Raw genomic sequence first — 8,688 nt, forward strand, 5'->3', positions numbered from 1 at the left:
AGTCCTGCCCTCCAGAGCAGGAGAAAACAATCTTGCTCCATCTTCCATGGGACAGCTCTTGAGATATTTGAAGATGGCTATCCTATTTCCTCTCAGTCTCCTTTTTTCCAGACTAAACACACCCAGTTCCTTCACCGTTCTTTGTAAGGCTTGGTTTCCAGACCCTTGATCATTTTGGTTGCCAGATTTCCATACCACCCAACAATCTCACTTGGAGTGGGACATCATGGAATCACTTGACTCTGCTGCCACTACTGTACTCTGGGAAGTGTTATTTTTATAAACTGCTTCGTTCTAATCTCAAGCACTATATAAATATGTGAAATAGAATTTCTTACTTGCTCTGGCATTTTGTCACACTGACCTTGGCACAGAAAGCTCCTGCCCAGTGCTCTTTTCTTTAAAAAATGTTTAGGGATACTCTCATTTTCCTACTCATATTGAAATACTGCCCCTCAATGAGGCCAAACTTAGATTCACAAAATGTTTAGGGGTATGCATACCCCTGCGTACCCCCAGAAAAAGCACTGCCCACATTTCCTTTGCTACCCATTTCAGATGAAAGTGAAGATTTTCTCTTTTTGCAGAGGGACCCTCCCGCGTACAGTCACGTTTCGGCACTGCATCACCGGGAAACTGCTATGCAGACGCTTCCTTAGATAACACTGGGGCGCAAATAGGACACAATCTCTCTGAGTGACCCATAATGGCAGGACATGGCAGAGTTCAATCTCTTCTCTTTCTTTTGAAAATTTTTGAAAAATAGGATTAGTGAAATTTGAGAAACATGATTAGTGAAACTTTAGCTTTCTACCTCCCGCACTCCAACTTTTAAGCATTTCCTTGAAAGTTGCAGGAAACTAGGAGTTGAACATGTTAAATACCAATAAAGTGAATCTATGAATAATACTGCTTAATCTACACATGACAGCCTAGCAGTAGGCAACTTTGCCTGATGGCAAGATCACATACGTTCCGGAGCCCCGTTCGCAACCTGAGCAGAATGCAACCCACATCTGTGCATGCGCGGGTCCTGAACTGCCACTTCTGCACATGCGTGTGACTTCATTTTCAGCATCTGCGCATGTGCGAGCGGCAAAACCCAGAAGTAACCCGTTCCGTTACTTCCGGGTCGCCACGGTACGTATCCTGAAAGAACATAACCTGAACCTAACATAACAAGAGGTATGACCGTATACCATCTAGTCTCTTCCAACAGATTTGCCTCTGGCGACAGTTCGGAAACTTCAGCTGGAGCGGAATTCAGCGGGCAGGTTGCTCAGGGGGCAAGGCAGTTTGAGCATATTACACCAATCCTGGTCCAATTGCACCGGCTAACAATTTCTGGGCCCAATTCAAAGTGCTGGTTTTGACCTATAAAGCAACACCTCAAGGACCGCCTCTCCCCATATAAACTGACCCGGATCCTGAGCTCATCTTCGTTTGCTTCCTCCAGGAGAGATCCGGAGGCTGGCAACACAAGAACAGACCTTGTCTGCGATGGCTCCCCATTTGTGGAATGCTCTCCCCAGGGAGGCTCGCCTGACACCTTTGTGAAATATCTTTAGGTTCCAGGCAAAAGCATTCCTCTTATCCAGGGCTCAGCAAACTTTCTCAACAGGGGGCTGGTCCACTGCCCCTCAGACCTTGTGGGGGGGCGGACTATATTTTTTGGGGGGTGAACGAATTCCTATGCCCCACAAATAACCCAGAGATGCATTTGAAATAAAAGGACACATTCTACTCATGTAAAAACACGCTGATTCCCGGACTGTCCGCGGGCCGGATTGAGAAGGCGATTGGGCCGGATCCGGCCCCTGGGCCTTAGTTTGCCTACCCATGCGTATAAGACCTTTGACTGATTAAACAATCTGTGGCCCTTTAAATGTGTCAGGGAATGTTTTTGTTGCTGCTGTTGTTATGTCCTGTATGTTATGCTTTTATTTTGTAAGCCACCCTGTGGGCAGTTGGTTGGTAGGTAGGTAGGTACATACATACAGTGGTACCTCGGGATGCGAACAGGATCCGTTGCGGAGCCCCGTTCGCATCCTGAACAGAACGTAAGACTCGACTGTGCATCTGCGTGTGTCGCATTTCACCGCTTCCGCGCATGCGCGTGACATCATTTTGACCATCTGCACATGCCCGAGCAGTGAAACCCAGAAGTAACACGCTCTGTTACTTCCTGGTCACCACGGAGCGCAACCCGAAAATACTTATCCTGAAGCGTATTTATCCCAAGGTATGACTGTACATACATACATACATACATACTAAAGTGGAAATTGATATTCATTTCTTCACAGACTCTGCGTTGGATTGCACCGACAACACTGGTGCGGATGCCGTTGTTAGGAAGAGGGGACTAGCTAAGTCTCTGGCCACGAAGCCAGGGGTAGCTCACACTGGCAGGTGGTGGGACTCTAGAAAGTGAGCCATTTTGCTTCTCCTCAGCTGGCTGGCACAGGCCACGGGCAGCAGCTCAGTGTTTAATTACTGGTACTGACTGCGAGTGATTTGAGATGGAAAATGTCAGGTGCCGCAGACCGTTTCCCTTCTTCATGGCCATATAAACAAGCTTTGTAGGAGGCAGTCCAGAGTGAGGACAGCACATGAATGGTGATAGCGCAGAATGCCAGCAACAAGTTTGATGCGCAGATGCCCCCGGGCTTGCAAAGATCATATCACGTGTCGCGAAGATACGGGCACAATTCTACAGTTGCTCATTTGTAACACAGAGTACAACAGCTCTCTTCTGGAGTCTTCTTTAGAAGACAAGAATCCGGACCACATTCCTGGAGTTTGTCTCTTGCCTTACTGAAACTGCATCTCTCTGCACTTCCTAGCTCTGTCAACAGCTTGAAAAAGATGAGAATCAGCCACAATGAGTGAGGAAGTTAAATATAACTCAGTGTGCTGGGAGTGTGTGTGTGTTTGTGCAGTGGCACACTGCTCAGCCCACGCAACTGCAAATTTTGCACCTCGGTGCTCAGCTATGTGGACACTGCATGGTCACACATCTCAGTGAGGGATGAAATTCAGCACCGCTGGTGCTGCTTAAAAGAGGACCTACCAGGGATCAGCCTTGGGACTTGTTAAAAAAAAATACCAATGTATTTGGACAGAGATCTCTCCCGAATGATATTCCAGCCCCAGACACTAACACATCAATTCATTCCAATCTACAGGAATGTAAAAGAATACAAATTTGAATCTGTACTATGATCCCAGATCCAAGTGGCTGTAACAGGCCCTCCTGTTATACCCCAATGTGGCTGGATCACTTTCAATACTAGAAGCAGCAAACCAGCCCCACTGTTCAGTGTGAAGCTTGAAGGCAGAAGCTTCTGTTTGGCCCTGAACGTTTGATGGCCCTGAATATTTCGTGCATTGCTGAAGAGTGCTGTTGAGCATGTGCAGAGTGCCCTTTGCTCCCCAGAGCCACAGTCAGGGACAGGATTGCTGTTTGTTTTGGGGCCTCTGTGGTTTCTGCTTACAATTTATCATTAACCTGCATCTTCTCTCCATGTAAGGTATTGAGAGATGCACAATAAAGAGCAGGCATCTCCCCACCCCCCAAAAAAATATTTTAAAAAAGAAAGAGAGGCTGGAAGCAAGAGGGGTACGAAAGGGATGCTCAGCCCCAGAGCCAATGTGCTGCTTCTTATGGGGCTGCTGACATGTGTGTACAAAACCTATCCCACATATGTGGATCTCTGCACCCACACACTACAAATCCTCGCCCACAGCGCCTCCTTGCCCTGGGAGCAAGCAGATCAATGGATGCGTTTCATTTCTTCTTTCATGGGGAATGGCAATAGGGACCAGGCTGCTCTTCTCCTGATCACCTCCTCCACCTTCAGACTTGATTTCTGCCTCCTGGGATTCAGCCTCCCAGGTCTTGGCTCCTTGGCACCTTCTCCTGCACCACGCAGGAAGGAAGCCTCCCTCCCTCAAGGGCTGGCCTCCTACCACACACCTGCACCTTTCCCTTTGGGAAGGCCTCTCCTTCTCCCAGAGGGGAGGGGTTGTGAGCGGAAGCTGACCAATAGGGCTGGCTGGTGGGTGGGGCTAGCTGCATTTAAACAGCATTGGCAGCGCTCAATTCCCAGTCTGTTCTTGCTTGCTTCAGATCTCCCGCCCTCCCTCTCTCTTAGGTCAGCTTCTTTAGCATATTGACCTTGCTATGGACTTCGGTTGGTTGCCTTGGTTGCCCAAGGGGCCTGGTAGGCCTTTTTTTATCCATTTGGCAAATTGGCACCAGCCTCTTGGTTTTTTCGCCTACCTCGTAGCAATTCGTCACAACTTTCTGGTATTGGAGGTTAGGCATTGGAATATGTGTGCTGTGTTGGAGGATTGGGTACAGGCCATCATCTACCCCTCCTCTTTTGGGTATTCCATTAAAGAAATCCGGCGGTTGTGGATCCTGTCCGATGCCCTGCTGGTGGCTAGGGCCATGGCACGACCCTGGTGACATCATGGGGGAGCTTCCAGTTGTATTTGCATCAACAAGCTCCTCCCATTGGTTGTTAACCCTGATATGACTCCTGTGGAGTCTTGTATTGCTGTTTTATCCAATGCCTAAGCCAATACAGCGATACCTCGGGTTAAGTACTTAATTCGTTCTGGAGGTCCGTACTTAACCTGAAACTGTTCTTAACCTGAAGCACCACTTTAGCTAATGGGGCCTCCTGCTGCTGCTGCACCGCCGGAGCACGATTCCTGTTCTCATCCTGAAGCAAAGTTCTTAACCCGAGGTACTATTTCTGGGTTAGCGGAGTCTGTAACCTGAAGTGTATGTAACCTGAAGTGTATGTAACCAGAGGCATCACTGTACTACTCACATGTTGTAACCAATAAAAGTTGTGGCCTATTTTGCCCATTAACCTAAAATAATGTGTCTTTGTGTCTTACTATAATCCTATATGGGTGGCGGGTCCTCAACTCACAACTGCCGCAGAAACTGTCTCTCCAATGGGACTTTTGGGTGGCAGCCACTCACCACAGATGGCCAGTGGGAAATGCTATGTTAATACGCATTGTGTAGGAAACTTAGTGGAGGTTTGCATTTGCACAGTGTCTCTTTTGCAGAGAACTGCAGCAAGTGTGAAAAGAGGTGCTTTTGCAGCTAAAGCTGCAACAAGGGGGTTCAAGCCTTTGCTTCCATGTTTCTGTGAATTGGTGACTCATCCCTGAGAACCTGGGTCTCTTGCAGAAGCTGCCAGCATGTTGGGGAAGCAAATTGCTTATCTGAGTCTCTCTCTGGAACCAAAAAAGAAAACTGGATGGCATTGCTAGCTGTTCAAGAGCGAAGTGTTGATTTGTATTTACATTTGAATTTGGGTTTTGTGCGTGTATGTGGTAAGTTTAAAGACAGTTTGCAGCAAAATTTTGGAACTCCTTTCTTGGTGTGAGAGTTTATTGATTCATATCCTGCATATGGTCCAGATCAGGAGATACCACTCACATATAACTAACAGCAGGCTCTTCTTCAGTCACTTTCCCTTGTTGCTTTTGTTTTAACTTTGAAAATCACAATTTCTCCAAAATACTGAGCTGTAGTTACCATATGGTTGAGCCTAGCAACTGCCTTCCTTGACTTTTTTTTATCTGTAGCAGTTTCTATCTTTTGCTAAGCATTTATTATTATTATTTTAGAATATCCATTTTTAAAATGGATTTAAAAATAATAAAGAAACGTTCTAAACAAAAAAAGGCATCCAGTTGACCTGTTAGAGATTTATTTTATTTATATAGTGCTTATAGTATTTCAAGTGCTAAATGTTTGGTAACATTGCCTCAAAGGAAAGCTGTGTTGCACTCCTATTTACCCACCACAAATGACATCAAAGTGAAAACTGAGGGGGAAAACAAGTACTTTAAAGCTAACTGAAGGAGGATCATTTTTTGTAGCCAGAAACAACTTGGGGGGAAACGGTTGCAGACATTTTATTTTTCCAATGCTACCACACTGCAGACGGTACATTCAAAAGAAAAGGGGAGCGAGGGGGAGCCCCACAGACTCTGAGTTCAGACCAGTGGCGTAGCGTGGGGGTGCAGGGGGGGCAGCCGCACCGGGCGCAACATCTGGGGGGGCGCGCTCCACAGGTTAGGGGGCGCAAAATCCACGGGTTAGGGGGTGCAAATTGTGGGAATGTTCTGGGGTGCAGGAGAGGATATATTGACTAATTATATCCTTATCCAACTTGTGCTAACAAGTTCCCAAAATATCAGCAGAGTTTATAAACATTCCCCTTTAAGTGCGCAACGGTAACGTGTGCACAGGTTCGCTAGAACCTCTATAATAATTACCCTGGTAATTTCCCCTTTTGTTCCCTCTTAAAATACAAGACACGACACAGTCTTTATAAAAGTATAAAAGAGTTTACTCACGTTCTGTTCACAATGTGATCCCAGAAGGCACAGCTTAAAAAGGTTACATACATTTAGGATCTATCTTATAGCAAGATAGGCCTTATCTCCTCTCTTGGCTGGGAGCCAAGAGAGCATCCTTAGATGTTTCCTCATCGAAGTAAAATGGCAGAGAGAGAGAGAGTGTCTGCCTGCCCTGTGCTTTTGTTATTACCTGCACAGGTGAGGCCACACCCACCTCTGGTCACATGCGGAGGAAGTCCGTCCCCAGGAAGTTCACCTGCTTGCTGGACAGACATCCCCCCCATGTTCTAGCATGTACACTCTAGGAATGTTGTCATTGACTGCTCCTGTGTTTACATCCCACACAAATTACTTGCCTTGCCCCGGGTGCTGACAACCCACGCTACGGCACTGGTTCAGACACTGCCCAGCTCTCTCGCCCCGAAGGCTGGCCCAGCTTAACACTCACTTCCTGCCATTTGTCTGCTTCAGATTATACCCAAAGGTGCTTTTCTGGCACATAAACCCTGTATTCCTTTGCACTGTTGGGGGAAAAGCAGGTTGGGAGTGAGCTTGAGTAGACCAAACAATAGGAAAGAACAAGGTTTTTCTAGCACCTCGCTTTCTCAGCTGCTTTTCATCACACACACACACACACAGAGTTGAGAGGCAGAATCACAGATAAGGGCATTGTTCCCAGGGTGGTGATAAAGGAATGGCAACAGAACCATTGTGTTCCATAATGGCCACAATCATTTTGTTTGTCCTAGTATTTCACAGGACTACAAAACCCCGGCAAGATCTGTTTGATCAGACGCAGAAGTGGAATGATGAATGTCTACTGCACAGCATGGACAATAATGCCTCTATCAAACTATCTCCAGCATGACTCAACAGTTAAATTTCGGAGGACATCACTGTGGCTCCTGCTCAGAGCATTATTGGGCGGTGCATATTATTTGGTCCAGAAAAGCTACCCTGGGGGCTCATCCAGACTTCCTGTTGTGCTGTGCTTCTAGGCACAGCTTCACACTTGAAAGCTGCGTGTCTGAGCACTTTCCCTTTTTTGCCCTGGTGCTTTCCTTGCAAAGACCTGCTTCTCACCCCTGAATTGGAGCAAACGACAATCCACAGAAAACCCAAATTGCCATTTGTTCCGATTAAGGGCTTATCCACACTTACCTTTCCTCCATGCTTTCAAGGCACAGTCCGCACTTTAATGTTCCATGTCCAAGCGCTCTTTTTTCTGCTCCAGAGCTTTCCCTGTGAAAACCCACCCTTTAAAGCTGAATCGGAGCAAACAGCAATCCATGAAAAGGTGAATTGCCATTCTTGTGCTTCAGCTTTAAAGAGCAGACTTTCGCGGGGAAAGCTCCAGGGCAAAAAAAGGGGGGGGGGAGAAAGAGGGTTCAGACATAGAGCTTTAAAGTGCAGACCTGTTCCTGGAAAGTACAGAGTAAAAGAATTTAAGGCATGAGCCCTAAATTCCACAAGTCCACCTAGACCAATGTGTGACTACCCAGGTTAAATAATTCTAAATGCATCATTAGAAATGATATCAGTTTTTTCAAAAATTTAAAAAATAATAAACTTGGGCACCCTCCATTTTCAAAGAGCATGATGTAGTTTCTAATGATGCATTTAACATCACATCTAAAGGTAAAGGTAAAGGTACCCCTGCCCATACGGGCCAATCTTGACGGAGTCTAGGGTTGTGTGCTCATCTCACTCAAGAGGCCGGGGGCCAGTGCTGTCCGGAGACACTTCCGGGTCACATGGAGAGCGTGACATCGCTGCTCTGGCGAGCCAGAGCCACACACGGAAACGCCGTTTACCTTCCCGCTAGTAAGTGGTCCCTATTTATCTACTTGCACTCGGAGGTGCTTTCGAACTGCTAGGTTGGCAGGCGCTGGGACCGAGCAACGGGAGCGCACCCTGCCATGGGGATTCGAACCGCCGACCTTTCGATCGGCAAGCCCTAGGCACTGAGGCTTTTACCCACAGCGCCACCCGCGTCAACATCACATCTAGTTTGACCCTAATTTTAATATCATCCAGTGGCGTAGCATGGGTTGCCAGTGCCCGGGGCCACATGGAGGGGTGGGGATGGGTAGGAGGGAAACAGACGGAGTACACATGTGCATTCAAGTGCCTCACGGCACCTGTGTCACCCAGGAGATCATAAAAGAAGAATCATTCCTTTGTCTGGAGAAGTCGCTTCCTGGTTCACATGGAAAAGCCATTTTCAATGGAGGCCAGTGATGGAAGTGCACAGCTGTATTGAGGGTGTTGAAAACCTGTGGCAACTGCCCT

The sequence above is a fragment of the Podarcis muralis genome, chromosome 8 (genome assembly GCF_964188315.1).
Source record: "Podarcis muralis chromosome 8, rPodMur119.hap1.1, whole genome shotgun sequence".
Taxonomy (NCBI): Eukaryota; Metazoa; Chordata; class Lepidosauria; order Squamata; family Lacertidae; genus Podarcis; species Podarcis muralis.